The sequence below is a fragment of the Rhinoraja longicauda genome, chromosome 3, assembly GCF_053455715.1.
Source record: "Rhinoraja longicauda isolate Sanriku21f chromosome 3, sRhiLon1.1, whole genome shotgun sequence".
NCBI lineage: Eukaryota > Metazoa > Chordata > Chondrichthyes > Rajiformes > Arhynchobatidae > Rhinoraja > Rhinoraja longicauda.
This window is the reverse complement of record NC_135955.1, coordinates 99,590,665-99,607,490: the sequence shown is the minus strand read 5'-3', so window position 1 is coordinate 99,607,490 and position 16,826 is coordinate 99,590,665. Positions and strand designations below refer to the sequence as shown.

At 47.0% G+C, this 16,826-nt stretch overlaps 1 protein-coding gene across 3 annotated transcripts in view; it reads right to left on the bottom strand.

Moving 5' to 3' along the window:
- lhfpl2a (LHFPL tetraspan subfamily member 2a) overlaps positions 1–13,168 on the bottom strand; it is a 205,979-nt gene extending 192,811 nt beyond the window's left edge. For 2 of the 3 annotated variants that reach the window (XM_078396747.1, XM_078396746.1), the window contains exon 1: positions 13,007–13,168. The gene's annotated coding sequence lies outside the window, so the exon portion shown is untranslated. The remainder of the gene's footprint in view (positions 1–13,006) is intronic. The other variant, XM_078396748.1, reaches the window with a different exon arrangement.
- Positions 13,169–16,826: the final 3,658 nt, after the last annotated feature.

Sequence of the window (16,826 nt, the reverse complement as noted above, 5' to 3'; positions counted from 1 at the left end):
GCAGATGCTGGTTTAGACCGAAGATGGACGCAAAATGCTGGAGTAACTCAGCGGGACAGGCAGCATCTCTGGAGAGAAGGAATGGGTGACGTTTCGGGTCAAGACCCCTCTTCAGTCTGAAGAAGGGTCTTGACCCGAAACGTCACCCATTCCTTCTCTCTAGAGATGCTGCCTGTCCCGCTGAATTACTCCAGCATTTTGTGTCTATCTTTGGTCTTGACTGATACGTTCTCACCACATGAATGAATTAAAAGTCGTTTCGTACAGGTAAAGACAGTTAGTTTTCTACTAGGGAATTAGGGCTTTTACTACAATAAAGTGATTTCACTGTCATTGATACTGAAACTACTGTATCTTTTCATTTTAATTTAGTTCAGTTTAGTTTACCGAGTTACAGTGAAAAGCTTTTATTGCGTGCCATCCAGTCAGCGGAAAGACAATACTGATTATTAAATAAATAACTAAATTCATTTAACTTCCCACTGTGGTGGGATTTAAGTGATACTACAGATGTCTAGAATTTTAACCACTCTGCTAGTATTCCCAATTGAACATCAACACTAAGTAAAAGGACGCCAAGTGCTGGAGTAACTGAGTGGGTCAGGCAGCACCTGCGGAGAACATGGAGAAGTGACTTTCGGAACCCAATCCAGAACGTTACCTCTCCCCATGTTCTCCAGAGATGCAGCCCGACCTACTGAGTTTCTCCGGCACTTTGTGTCTCTTTTTGCAACCAAGCATCTACAGCTCCTTGTATCTCCGTCAACACTAAATAACCTCATTTCGAAGGAAGAGTTTAGTTTAGTTTAGTTTAGTTTAGTGATGCAGCGTGGTAACAGGTCCACTGAGTCAATGCCAACTAGCGATCACCCCTAGACTAGTTCTATCCCACACACTAGGGACAATTTACGGAAGCCAATTCATCTACAAACCTGCGTGCCTTTGGAATGTGGGTGGAAACCGAAGCACCCGGAGGAAACCCAGGCAGTCACAGGGAGAGCGTACAAACTCCATACAGATAGCACCCGTACTCAGGATCGAACCTGGGTCTCTGTGACGCTGTAAGGCAGCAACTCTGTTGCTACCCCACTGCCTAGCTGTGAGAGGTGTGCAAAAGGACAGCACAGTGGCGCAGCAGTAGAACTGCTGCCTTACAGCGCCAGAGATCCTCCCTCTGTAAATTGTCCATAGTATGTAGGATAGAACTAGCATGTGGGTGATCATGGCCAGTATGGACTCGGTGGACCAAAGGGCCAGTTCCCATGCTGTATCTCTAAAGCTCTATACAATGGACATGTACCACAAACAGCGCAGTTTCATTCTCCTCCAGACCTGATTTCAATCAAGATAAGAGTGACAGTTCTTGAAATCAAGAAGAACTGATACAGATCAAGTCTTTGAGAATCCTGGACAAAACTCTCCAGTGGCCAGACTACCCTGATCATCCACCTCCTAGGGACTGGCTTTTTGGAGTTTAGAGTTTAGAGACACAGTGCGGAAACAGGCCCTTCAGCCCAACGAGTCCGCGCCGACTAGCCGTCAGTCCTTACACTAACCGACACACACCAGGGACAATCTATTTTACAACTTACCAAAGCCAATTAACTTACAAACTTGTACGCCTTTGAAGTGTGGGAGGAAACCAGAGCGCCCGGAGAAAACCCAGGCAGTCACAGGGAGAACGTGTAAACTCTGTACAGACAGCACCTGTAGTCAGGATCAAACCCGGGTCTCTGGCGCTGTGAGGTAGCAACTCTGCCACTGCGCCTTGACTATAGCTTTGACTAAAAGAAATCTTGGTGCACCAGTCACATTAGCATAATGGCTACAATTACAGGTCGGAAGCTGGATATCCTGTGAGCCTGCCACCACTTACAGGCTTTTATCGAAGTCATACACCACCCTTACTAAAAAATATACCCACATTCCTTTACTCACGCCGGGATTAAATCCAGGAACAGCCTTGGTAAGGAGCACCTTCACAGAAAAAGACTGCAGCAGTTTAAGGTGGCCAGCTCATCACACCTTGGCATGGGCATGAATGTTGGCCTGCCCGCAATTGTACACAATCTATCAATGAATAATAAAGGACTTGGTCATACAATACAATACAATACAATACAATATATCTTTATTGTCATTGTACCCAGGGGTACAACGAGATTGGGAATGCGCCTCCCATACGATGCAATAATTTAAGTAATTTAGACAACAGCAACCCAACGAAACGAAACAATTGTAACAGTTTTAGACAGGGTAAAGTGCAAGTTGATCTATGCGTTGTGGCCATCCGGCTCAGCAGGACCGGTTCATAGCAGCTATGGCCCTGGGGATGAAGCTGTTCCTGAGTCTGGAGGTGCGGGTGTAGAAGGCCTTGTATCGTTTGCCCGATGGAAGGAGTTCGAACAGACTGTTGCAGGGGTGTGAAGAGTCTTTGTGGATGCTGGTGGCTTTTCTGAGGCATCGTGTGTTGTAGATGCCCTCCAAGTCTGGTAGCTCCAAGTCATGGAGTCAAACCAGACGGAGAAAAGCCCTTCGGCCCAACAGGTCCGTGCCAACCAAATGCCCATCATAGCTCGTTCCATCTGCCCGCATTCCACCCATTTCCCTCTAAACTATTCCTTCGGTGTACCTGTGCAAATGTCATTTACATGTTGTTACTGCACCTGCCCCAATCACTTCATTTATTTTACCTTAGACTTTGGAGATAAAGCGCGGAAACAGGCCCTTCGGCCCACCGAGTCCGCACCGACTAGGGACAAATCTCAATTTTAACGCAGCCAATTAACCTACAAACCTCTACGTCTTTGGAAACCAGAGCATCCGGTGAAAAACCACCCAGTCACAGGGAGAACGCACAAACAGCACCCGTAGCCAGGATCGAACCCGGGCCTCTGGCGATGTAAGGCAGCAACTCTACCGCTGTGCCACTGTCCCTTCATCTGGCAGCTCGTTCCATATATGTACCACCCTCTACGTGAAAAAGGTGCCCCTCAGGTTCCGATCAAATCTTTCCCTGTTCAATTTGAACCTATACTCTCAAGTCCCTGGTGTGGTCACAGCTATAGAAAGGATGTCATTAAGTTGGAAAGGTAGCAAAAGGGATTAACCAGGATGTTACCTGGGCTTGTAGATTTGAGATAAAGACTGGATCGCCTGGCACTATTTTCCTTCATGTGTAGGATGCTGAGGATGTTTAGTTTAGTTTAGAGATACAGCACGGAAACAGGCCCTTCGGCCCACCGTTTCCGCGCCGATCAGCGATCCCCGCACATTAACACCATCCTACACCCACTAGGGACAATTTTTACATTTACCAAGTCAATTAACCTACAAACCTGTACGTCTTTGGAGTGTGGGAGGAAACCGAAGATCTCAGAGAAAACCCACGCAGGGAGAACGTACAAACCGTACAGACAGCACCCGTAGTCAGGATCGAACCCGGGTCTCCGGCGCTGCATTCGCTGTAAGGCAGCAACTCTACCGCTGCGCCACAGTGATGGCCCAAGGTGACCTCATTGATATATACAAGATGATGGGGGTCACAGATAAAGTGAACGCTTACATTCTTTTTCGCAAACCAAAACTAGAGGGCGTAAGCTTAAGAAGAGAGGGGAGAAATTTAGTAAGGACCCGAGAGGCAACTTTTTCACTGAGCAGGTCGTCCGTTTCTGAAATGAGCAGCCAGAGGAAGTTAGAAAAGAGGATACAATTACCACTTTTAAATGGACTTTTGGACAGACATTTGGTTGGGAAGGATTTCGATGGCTAAGGGCCAAATGTAGGCAAATGGGACTAGCCCAGTATACCAACTTGGTCGGCTTGGACAAGGTCATAAGACATAAAGTCATAACTGAAAGAAGCAGAATTAGCCCAATCGGCCCATCAAGTCTATTCTGCCATTGAATCATGCTGATCTATGCCTTCTCCCCTTAACCCCTGACACCATTAGGTGGGTTGAAGGGCCCTTTTCATGCTGCCAAGCTCCACTCATTTGACAAGTACAATACATATCAATCAAAAACATATAGGAAGAACTCCTCAGGCTGATTCCAGAATTGCCACCCGCACACAAAGCCTGTTATAAAAGTTGGGCACTGTGTTTCAAAACTCCAGACCTATAAAATTAAATTGATAGCGATTTTTTTACTGTGTACTGCATTAGTAAATAACAAACAGATTTGCGCATATTCACAAACATCCCAGTAGGATCACATTGTCTCCCTTCGATAATCTGTTTTTGATTCTGTAATCACTTCAGTAACATTACGTTCGACCGCTACATTAATGGATGGCAGCTTTTCAATAAATGTATCGATCAATATATATCAAAATGTGGAAGCAACAACAAATCATAAACCCTGTATCGGCAAAGATTTGTTAACACTAGCTGTTCCTATTTGGTAGGAAAGAACTGCAGATGCTGGTTTAAATCTAAGATAGACACAAAATGCTGGAGTAACTCAGCGGGACAGGCAGCACACCTGGCGAGAAGGAATGGGTGACGTTTCGGGTCGAGACCCTTCTTCAGACAGAAGAAGGGTCTCGACTCGAATCGTCACCTGTTCCTATTTGGGCTTAGTATCGTTTTGTTCCCATCACTGCTGGCCCAATTCCATGTAGAACTTTGCACTTGGCTCAGTTTCAAACACAAGCCAACAAGCTTATGGAGTGAGCAGAATGGTGCACCAGCTGCATGTTTCACCAACCTTCCCTCAGGCATGGGAGAAAGGCCTTCATTATTCACTTCTGCCCGTGGCATTCCAGAGTGATGAAACGCCAAATAAATATCACTGCCCACATTGCAATATCCAACTGGCTCACAATACACGCCATTATAGCGATGACATCGCTGTTCAAATGCAAATAATTAATTGTAGAGACAAGGAACTGCAGATGCTGGTTTGAAGGGGAAAAAAGGCACAAAGTGCTGGAGTAACTCAGCGGGTCAGGCAGCATCGGTAGAGAACATGGACAGGTGGCGTTTCGGATCAAGAGAGAAGACCGTTTACTGTCATATATCCAAGATAGAACAATGAAATTCTTACTTACAGCAGCACAACAGAATATGTAAACATAGTGCACTGTAAACAATATGATATCAACAAGAAACAAAACGTGCAGTGTGTGTAAATGTACATACACACACATATACAGAAGGCGCCCTTCTTCAGACTGATCATCAGGGGTGCAGGTACATCATTCCATGAAGATGGTGACACAGGTGGAGAGGAAGATAAAAAAGATATTTGGTACTCTGGGAGTTCTGGTGTAGGATTGCCAAAAGGTTAAATTGAGTTGGCAGTAAGGAAGACAAATGCAATGTCACCATTCATTTCAACAGGACCAGAGTATAAAAATGAGAATGGATTGCCGAGGCTTTATAAGACGCTAGTCAGGCCACATGTGGAATATCGTGAGGCACTTTTAGGCCTCATTTCTGAGGAAGGATGCGCTAACATTGGAGAGGGTCCAGAGAAGATTTAGAGAATGATCCCAAGGATGGTTGGGTTAACGTATGAGTGATGGCTCTGGGCCTGTACTCGATGGAGTTTAGAAGGATGAGGGAGGATTTTATTGAAACCTAGCAAATAATGATAGGCCAAGGAGTGGATGTGAAGATGTTTCCACTAGTGGGAGAGTCTAGGACCAGAGAACAAAAAGACATACCTTTTAGAATGGGAAATGAGGAGGAATATCTAGCCAGAGTTGGCATTGCCACAGACAGCTATGGAGGCTAAGTCATTGTGCATTTTTTTAGAATGGAGATTGATAGATTCTTCATCAGTCAGGGCATCAAAGGTTTACTGGGAGAATGCAGGATACTGGGGTTGAGAGGGAGAAATAGATCAGCCACGATCGAATGGAGGAGCAGACTGGATGGGCCGAATGGCCTAATTCTGCTCCTATGTATGACGGTCTCGTCATGCTTGCCTTCATCAGTCAGGGGGCTGAATACAGGAGGTGGGACATCGCGTTGCAACTGCACAAGATGTTGGTGAGGCAACGTTTGAAGTACTGTGGACAGTTCTGGTCGGCCTGCTGGAGGAAGGATGTAATTAATCTGAAATGGGTGCAAAAAAAGATTTATGGGGATCCTACCGGATCTGGAGAGATTGGGTTATAAGGAGACATTGGACAGGCTGGGTCATTTTTCCACGAAACAAAGGCCGAGGGTGACCTTACAAAAGGTATATAAAATTCCGAGGGGCACAAGTAAGGAGAATTATTTTCCCCAGGGTAGAGGAATGTTAAGATTAGAGAGCATAGGTTTAAAGTGAGAGGGGAATGATTTAAAAGGGGGCAATCTGAGGGGAAATATTCTCTTTCAGGACATGAAACAGTTTAAGAATAAGGGGTAGGCCATTTAGAACTGAGATGAGGAAAAACTTTTTCAGTCAGAGAGTTGTGAATCTGTGGAATTCTCTGCCTCAGAAGGCAGTGGAGGCCAATTCTCTGAATGCAATCAAGAGAGAGCTAGATAGAGCTCTTAAGGATAGCGGAGTCAGGGGGTATGGGGAGAAGGAAGGAACGGGGTACTGACTGAGAATGATCAGCCATGATCACATTGAATGGCGGTGCTGGCTCGAAGGGCCGAATGGCCTCCTCCTGCACCTATTGTCTATTGTCTATTGAAACAGGCTGCTGGAGGAAGGGCTGGGGTGGGTACAATTACAACATTTAAAAGACACTTGGTCAGGTACATGGATAGGAAAAATTTGTTCATATGTTCTAGGAGCAGAATTAGGCCATTCGGCCAATCAAGTCTACTCCCCCAGTCAATCAGGGCTGATCTCTCTCTCCTCCTCAAACCCATTCTCCTGCCGTCGCCCCATAACCCCTGACACCCGTACTAATCAAGATTCTGTCAATCTCCACCTTAAAAATATCCACTGACTTGGCCTCCACAGCCGTCTGTGGCAATGAATTCCACAGATTCACCACCCTCTGACTGAAGAAATTCCACCTCATCTCCTTTGCAAAGGCATGTCCTTTTATTCTGAGGGATTTCATTTGGAGGGATATGGTCCATGCAACTGGCAAGACAAGCTTGGTTCAGCAACTTGCTCAGCATCCATGAGCTGGGCCAAGAGGTCTTTTTTCCCCTGCTGCATAGCGCTTTGAACATGACTATGATCACTTAGTTGCAGGCTTGGATAGAGTGGATGTGGAGAAGATGTTTCCACTGGTGGGAGAGTCTAGGACAAGAGGCCATAGCCACAGAATTAAAGGAAGTACCTTTAGAAAGGAGATGACAAGGAATTTATTTAATCAGATGGTGGTAAATCTGTGGAATTCATTGCCACAAAAGACTGTGGAGGCCAAATCAACGGATATTTTTGTGCCAGGGGTTATGGGGAGAAGGCAGGAGAATGGGGTTAGGGGGGAAGAGATAGACCAGCCATGATTGAATGGCGTAGATGGGCCGAATGGCCAAATTTTGCTCCTATCACTTATGAAGGATCTTATAGAAACTTACAAAATTCTTAAGGGGTTGGACAGGCTAGATGCAGGAAGATTGTTCCCGATGTTGGGGAAGTCCAGAACAAGGGGTCACAGTTTAAGGATAAGGGGGAAGTCTTTTAAGACCGAGATAAGAAAGTTTTTTTTCACTCAGAGAGTGGTGAATCTGTGGAATTCTCTGCCACAGAAGGTAGTTGAGTCCAGTTCATTGGCTATATTTAAGAGGGAGTTAGATGTGGCCCTTGTGGCTAAAGGGATCAGGGGGTATGGAGAGAAGGCAGGTACGGGATACTGAGTTGGATGATCAGCCATGATCATATTGAATGGCGGTGCAGGCTCGAAGGGCCGAATGGCCTACTCCTGCACCTATTTTCTATGTTTCTATGTTTCTATGTGAATCTGTGGAATTCTCTGCCTCAGAAGGCAATGGAGGCCAATTCTCTGAATGCATTCAAGAGAGAGCTCTATGAACCTGGATATTAAAGAATCTGGAAAAAAAGAGCTATGGTGGAATGGGGCAACTAACTTTCATTCAATGACTGTACGGCACAGATATTATTGCAGCTTTCATTGAATTTCAAAAATGCGGGAAATGCCTGTGTATGCCACTCTGAAATGGCCTTTATTTTCCAGCGCAGTGCAGTTGTGTTTCAGCCTGGTCTCGGCAACTGGTCGATGATCACTAGTTACTTCCATGCCACAGTATTAATTCTTATCAATGGATCCAAGATTAACCTGCAGGGAACTCCAGGTCCAACAGAAACAGATGGCAGATCTTTGATTTAATCCAGCTTATATCAAGCTGGATTCTTCAACTTCTCCCCTCCCCACACACAAAGACCCTTTGATGTTGCCAGATGGTCTGTAATCAAATTAACCCTTTAAGTGACCCTTGGGTATTCTGCAGATAGACACAAAAAGCTGGAGTAACTGTGGCAGCGTCTCTGGATAGAAGCAATGGGTGACGTTTTGACAATAGACAATAGGTGCAGGAGTAGGCCATTCGGCCCTTCGAGCCAACACCACTATTCAATGTGATCATGGCTGATCATTCTCAATCGGTACCACGTTCCTGCCTTCTCCCCATACCCCCTGACTCCGCTATCCTTAAGAGCTCTATCTAGCTCTCTCTTGAATGCATTCAGAGAATTAGCCTCCACTGCCTTCTGAGGCAGAGAATTCCACAGATTTACAACTCTCTGACTGAAAAAGTTTTTCCTCATCTCCGTTCTAAATGGCCTACCCCTTATTCTTAAACTGTGGCCCCTGGTTCTGGACTCTCCCAACATTGGGAACATGTTTCCTGCCTCTAACGTGTCCAACCCCTTAATAATCTTATATGTTTCGATAAGATCCCCTCTCATCCTTCTAAATTCCAGTGTATACAAGCCTAGTCGCTCCAGTCTTTCAAGATATGACAGTCCCGCCATTCCGGGAATTAACCTAGTAAACCTACGCTGCACGCCCTCAATAGCAAGAATATCCTTCCTCAAATTTGGAGACCAAAACTGCACACAGTACTCCCGGTGTGATCTCACTAGGGCCCTGTACAACTGTAGAAGGACCTCTTTGCTCCTATACTCAACTCCTCTTGTTACGAAGGCCAACATTCCATTGGCTTTCTTCACTGCCTGCTGTACCTGCATGCTTCCTTTCAGTGACTGATGCACTAGGACACCCAGATCTCGTTGTACGTCCCCTTTTCCAAACTTGACACCATTCAGATAATAATCTGCCTTCCTATTCTTACCACCAAAGTGAATAACCTTACACTTATCCACATTAAACTGCATCTGCCATGCATCCGCCCATTCACACAACCTGTCCAAGTCACCCTGTAACCTCATAGTATCTTCCTCACAGTTCACACTACCACCCAGCTTTGTATCATCTGCAAATTTGCTAATGGTACTTTAAATCCCTTCATCCAAGTCATTAATATATATTGTAAATCCCAGCACCGAGCCTTGCGGTACCCCAATAGTCACTGCCTGCCATTCTGAAAGGGACCCATTTATCCCCACTCTTTGCTCTCTGTCTGCCAACCAATTTTCTACCCATGTCAGTTCCCTACTCCCAATAACATGTGCTCTAATTTTGCCCACTAATCTCCTATGTGGGACATTGTCGAAGGCTTTCTGAAAGTCGAGGTACACCACATCCACCGGCTCTCCCCTGTCAATTTTCCTAGTTACATCCTCAAAAAATTCCAGAAGATTAGTCAAGCATGATTTCCCCTTTGTAAATCCATGCTGACTCGGAACAATGCTGTTACTGCTATCCAAATGCTCGGCAATTTCATCTTTTATAATTGACTCCAACACCTTCCCCACCACTGATGTCAGACTAACTGGTCTATAAATTCCCGTTTTCTCTCTCCCTCCTTTCTTAAAAAGTGGATCGAGACCCTTCTTCAATTCCTTCCTACACATTTGGTCTTGGGCATTCTTCTTTTTTTCCAGTTTCTTCCCAGCAATTATCAGGCATCTGCCCCAACCTATCATCCAGCAGGGGACACAGGTTTAAGGTGAGGTGGGGAAAGGTTTAATAGGAACCTGATGGGTAACTTTTTTTACACAAAGGGTGGTGCTTGTATGGAATGAGCTGCTGGAGGAGGTAGTTGAGGCAGGTACTATCGCAATGTTTAAGAAACAATTGGACAGGCACATGGATGGGATAGATTTAGAGGGATATGGGCCAAACGCAGGCAGGTGGGACGAGTGTAGATGGGACATGTTGGTCAGTGTGTGCAAGTTGGGCTGAAGGACCTGTTTCCACACTACATGACTCGAGACCCCTGACCTACCAACTACCACATTAGAGACCCTCGCACTATCTTTAATCGGACTTTACCTTAGACAATAGACAATAGGTGCAGGAGGAGGCCATTCGGTCCTTCGAGCCAGCACCGCCATTCAATGTGATCATGGCTGATCATTCTCAATCAGTACCCCGTTCCTGCCTTCTCCCCATCCCCCTGACTCCGCTATCCTTAAGAGCTCTATCCAGCTCTCTCTTGAATGCATTCAGAGAATTGGCCTCCACTGCCTTCTGAGGCAGTGAATTCCACAGATTCACAACTCTCTGACTGAAAAAGTTTTTCCTCATCTCAGTTCTAAATGGCCTACCCCTTATTCTTAAACTGTGGCCCCTTGTTCTGGACTCCCCCAACATTGGGAACATGTGTCCTGCCTCTAACGTGTCCAACCCCTTAATAATCTTATACGTTTCGATAAGATCTCCTCTCATCCTTCTAAATTCCAGTGTATACAAGCCTAGATGCTCCAGTCTTTCAACATATGACAGTCCCACCATTCCCACCTTGCACTAAACACTGTTCCCTTTATCCTGTATCTGTACACTGTGGACGGTCTTTCATTAAAATCATGTATTGTCTTTCCGCTGACTGGTTAGCACGCAACAAAAAGCTTTTCACTGTACCTCGGTACACGTGACAATAAACTGAACTTGGAGTAACTCAGTGGGTCAGGCAGCATTTCTGGAGATACCTACAGACTACAGACTTATTAAGGGGTTGGACACGTTAGAGGCAGGAAACATGTTCCCAATGTTGGGGCAGTCCACAACCAGGGGCCACAGTTTAAGAATAAGGGGTAGGCCATTTAGAACGGAGATGAGGAAAAACTTTTTCAGTCAGAGAGTTGTGAATCTGTGGAATTCTCAGCCTCAGAGGGCAGTGGAGGCCAATTCTCTGAATGCATTCAAGAGAGAGCTAGATAGAGCTCTTAAGGATAGTGGAGTCAGGGGGTATGGGGAGAAGGCAGGAATGGGGTACTGATTGAGAATGATCAGCCATGATCACATTGAATGGTGGTGCTGGCTCGAAGGGCCGAATGGCTTCCTCCTGCACCTATTGTCTATTGTCTATAAGAAGGGTCTCGACCCGAAACGTCACCTATTCCTTCTCTCCAGAGATGCCTGCCTGACCTGTTGAGTTACTCCAGCATTTTGTGTCTGCAGTCCCTTCCTGCACACACACACACACACACACACACACACACACACACACACATGGCAATAAACTAAACCAAACGCAGAATCGATGCTTCTTCCCGGCATCAATAGTGGGAAGAGAAATTGCTGACAACCTCCACTCTCAAAGCACCCAACCCCCTTTTTATTTGGAAGAAAAGTGTCCCAGAGGCAAAGCAGTGTTGGCATAAGTACTGTCCCATAATCAACAAAACCACCCCCAACTAACCCCAACCCCCAGACAAGGTGCACAACTCATTGAGACCCAGATATTCATTCAACCAGATGTCAGAAAATAACTCCCTCTTCCACGATCGCTCACAGTCTTTGCACTGATTCGCCCCAGAGAGGATCGTGGCACAACAAAAAGAGAGCAGATTGAAACATTTTCTCCTCTCCCAATGAATGTGGAAATCTCCCCCTGCAGATTCAATGAAAGCCCCCCTCTCCTCTCCTCCCCTCCCCTCCCTCTCTCCTCCCCCCATTGTTCGCCCCCCAGGAGCGCTCGGACCCCGTCCCGACCTGACCTCCCTCCCTCCCCGTTGCTCCCGGGAGAAACCCCGGGGACAGGGAATTCGGCTCCCACTCCCCTCCCTCCCTCCCCTCCCTCCTCTCCAATCTCCTCTCCTCTCCACTCCTCTCCTCCCCTCTCCTCTCCTCTCTCCCCTCTCCTCCTCCACTCTCCCTCCACTCCTCTCCCCTCTCCTCTCCTCTCTCCTCCCCTCCTCTCCTCTCCCCTCTTCTCCTTTCCCCTCTCCTCTCCTCTCCTCTCCTCTCCTCTCCTCTCCTCTCCTCTCCTCTCCTCTCCTCTCCTCTCCTCTCCTCTCCTCTCCTCTCCTCTCCATTCGCCTCTTCTCCCCTCTCCTCCACTTCTCCCCTCTCCTCCACTTCTCCCCTCTCCTCTCCCCTCCTCTCCTCTCTCATCTCCTCTCCATTTCTCTCCTCTCCTCTCCCCTCTTCACTCCCCTCCTCTCTCCACTCCTCTCTCCCCTCTCCTCTCCTCTCCTCTCCTCTCCTCTCCTCTCCACTTCCCTCTCCTCCCCTCCCCTCTCCTCTCTCCACTACTCTCCCCTCTCCTCTCCTCTCCCATCACCTCTCCCCTCTCCCCTCCTCTCCTCTCTCCACTCTCCTCCCCTCCCCGAGCTGCCCCATTCATTCTCCCGGTGGGCAGAAGTCAGATTGTCCCTCCTGGTCCCGGATACAATCGCTGGCTCCAGCTCCAAGCCCCTGCCCGGGGAAAACACTGGCTGGAAACTTTCACCCCAGCGCCTTCCACTTTGATTATGGAGGATCTGCTACCTCCACGTTCTCCCCTCCTCTCCCCTCCTCTCCCCTCCTCTCCCCTCCTCTCCTCTCCTCTCCCCTCCTCTCTGCGGGAATTTCAACCCCACGGCTGAAATTACTGTTGCTATTCCTCACAACCTTCTCTGACAGCAGAAACTCGACCAGCGGATTCCTGACACTGAGCGTCCCAGCTCCCGCTTTTCCCACACTTCCGAGCTCAAAGAAATCTCCCTGTCTCGGTATCCAGTTCCAAAAGCTCCCCTACCTTTTGCCCCGCCGGGGAGGTCTCTTCCAGCTGGTCCCAGATCCTCTCCTCTCCTCTCCTCTCCTCTCCTCTCCTGTCTCGTTGCTCCAAGTGCTGCTTCAATGAGTAGGGGTGGGTGGTTTTTTTTGCTACTCTTTCCCACCTCCTTTCTTTACACACTCTCTCCCCTCAAACACACATGCAGGGCTCAACTGAAATCCAATGAAGTCATTGCTCCGCCTCTCCACCCACCCCCTCCGTCTCCCCCTCCCCCTCCGGGAGTTCCCGGTGAAGCTGATCCTACAACAAAACTCGACTAGGGAGTAAGAACAACAATCCACGCTTCACATTGTGTTTTCTCTGGAACGCCAGAGACTGAGGGGAGGGAGACCTGATAGAAACATTTTCAATTGTGAGAGGCATTGGTTGGGTTGGGTAGACCAGAACCTTTTTTTTCACTGGGTGGAATTGTCAAAGACCACAGAAATCTCTGTTTAGTTTAGTTTAGAGATTTAAAAAAAAATTATTATCAAAAAAATACTTTATTCAAGAAATACATAGAAACATAGCAAAAAAGTTGCAGGAGGAGGCCATTCGGCCCCTCGAGCCAGCACCCCCATTCATTGTGATCATGGCTCATCATCCACAATCAGTAACCTGTGCCCAACTTCTCCCCATGTCCCTTGATTCCACTAGCCCCCCCCCCCCCCCCCCAGAGCTCTATCGAACTCCCTCTTAAATTCATCCAGTGATTTGGCCTCCACTGCCTGCCCTCTGTGGCAGAGAATTCCACAAATTCACAACTCTCTGGGCGAAAAGGTTCCTTCTCACCTCAGTTTTAAATGGCCTCCCCTTTATTCTAAGACTGTGGCCCCTGGTTCTGGACTCCCCCAACATTGGGAACAAAACATGTTCCTTCCAAAACTCCATCCGACATTCAATACATACATTCAATACATACATACAATACACAAATTACATGAAATCACCCCCTACCCTTGCCACTCATGTGGCCCACTGGCGTGGAAATCCTTCCCTTATTTTGAGGGGCGTCTCCACCACACCCTGCCCCCCCCCCATGTCCAGCAGCAGAAGAACCCTAGACTGTGGTCCTCCCCCACAGGGCCTTGGCGTTGGCTGCACCGAGCTTCAGTGCGTCCCTCAATACGTACTCCTGCAGTCTGCAGCGGGCCAGTCGGCAACATTCCCCCACGGACATCTCACTCCGCTTAGAGATACAGCACAGAAACAGGCCCTTCTGCCCACCCAGTCACCAATGACCAGTGATCCCCGCACACTAACACTATCCCACACACATTAGGGACAATTTACCATTTTACCAAGCCAATTATTAACCTACAAGCCTGTGGGTCTTTGGTATCTGGGCGGAAACCGGAGCACCCGGAGAAAACCCACGCAGGTCACGGAGAGAACGTACAATCTCCGTACCTCCATAGTCGAGATCGAACACGGGACTCTGGTCTGATGTCTGAAGTCTGATTATATTTATGAGACACAATAGACAATAGACAATAGGTGCAGGGGAGGAGGCCATTCAGCCCTTCGAGCCAGCACCGCCATTCAATGTGATCATGGCTGATCATTCTCAATCAGTACCCCGTTCCTGCCTTCTCCCCATACCCCCTGACTCCGCTATCCTTAAGGGAACACAGATGGGAACACAGAACAGGAACAGGCCCTTCGGCCCACAATGCCTATGCTGAACATGATGCTAAAATAAACTGATCTCATCTGCCACCACATGACAGGCCTGGATAGAATGGATGTGAAGAAGATGTTTCCACTAGTGGGAGAGTCTGGGACCAGAGAACACAGCCTCAGAATAAAAGAACGTACCTTTAGAATGGGGATGAGGAGGAATTTCTTTACCCAGAGGGTGGTGAATCGTGTAGTTCATTGCCAATGGATACTTTTAAAGTGGAGATTGGTAGGTTCTTGATTAGTAAGGACATCAAAGGTAATGGAGAGAAGGCAGAAAAATGAGTTTGAAAGGGAAAAATAGTTTAGTTTAGTTTATTGTCACGTGTACCAAGGCGCAATGAAAAGCTTTTGTTGCGTGCTAACCAGTCAGCGGAAAGACAATACATGACTACAATTCCAGCCATTCAATGTACAGATACAGAGATCAGCCATGATTGAATGGCGGAGTAGGCACGATTGGCACAATGGCCTACTATTTTTATGATCTTATGATCCACTCCCTGCATATCCATGTGCCTAACTAAAAGCATCTTAAATGTCACCATCATAACTACCTCTACGACCACCCCACACATAGTGCCTAAGAAAGAACTGCAGATTCTGAAGAAACCTTCAGCCTGAAGGAGGGTCTCGACCCAAAACATCACCCATTCCTTCTCTCCAGAGATGCTGCCTGTCCCGCCGAGTTACTCCAGCATTTTGTGTCTACCCCTCACATCATGTGCAAGGCACTCACCATTCTCTATGCAATGAATTTACGGGCCTGTTAAGCAGCATCAAATAGGAATTTTGTTGCCAGTACATGGGACGATTAAACACTCTTGACTCTTGAGGGTTATCAAATAAAGCTCTAAGGAAACTAGAACAGTGTGTGGTCTTCATGTCTTCACACAAAGACCAGCCAGGGTGTCCATAAGTGGATGGTGTTAGCCGATAAGTTGACAGTGTCTCAGTAGAATTTATTTTAGAACATGTAGTGTGATTTCCTTTTGAACTCAGGAACCGCCTTGATACAGCACAGTGTAAACAATAGACAGTAGACGATAGGTGCAGGAGGATGCCATTCGGCCCTTCGAGCCATCACCGCCATTCAATGTGATCATGGCTGATCATTCTCAGTCAGTACCCCGTTCCTGCCTTCTCCCCATACCCCCTGACTCCGCTATCCTTAAGAGCTCTATCTAGCTCTCTCTTGGATGCATTCAGAGAATTGGCCTCCACTGCCTTCTGAGGCAGAGAATTCCACAGATTCACAACTCTCTGACTGAAAAAGTTTTTCCTCATCTCAGTTCTAAATGGCCTACCCCTTATTCTTAAACTGTGGCCTCTTGTTCTGGACTCCCCCAACATTGGGAACATGTTTCCTGCCTCTAACGTATCCAACCCCTTAATAATCTTATACGTTTCGATAAGATCTATGTTCTGAACATTAACCCAATATATTGTAACACACTAAATATAATTTGGATAATTAAACTTTCCAAATTAAAGGCAAAGGAACAATAGTTGCACAAAGCTATGATGAGCAGTCCCAACGTGAAACATCAGGTTCTTGGTTTCTTAGAATCAGAGAGCCATAGGCAGACCCTTCAGCTCAACCTGTCCATGTTGACCAAGGTGCCCTACCTAAGCTAGTCCCATTTGCCTGCGTTTGGCCCATATCACTAAACCTTTCCTATCCATGTATCTATTCAAGAGTCTTTGAAATGCTTCTGGACTTTTTCTCTGGAACTGTTACGCCACAATGTTGAAAATATATATTTTGAGCTCTGGTAGTTTTTTCTTTGCTCTACCCATTGTACTTATGCAAGGCTTGATTGTGCTCATGGATACTATTGTCTGATTTGAATGGATAGCACACAAACAGACCATCACACTACACTACCCAACCTCCCTTTCGTTGACTCCATCTGCACTTCACGCCACCTTAGTACGGGTGTCAGAGGTTATGGGGAGGTGGCGGGAGAATGGGGTTAGAATGGGGAGAGATAGATCAGCCATGACTGAATGGCGGAATAGACTTGCTGGACCGAATGGCCTAATTCTACTCCTACGACCTTAAGGCCAGCAGCATAAACAAGGACGAGTCACACCCTGGACACTCCCTCTTCTCCCCTCT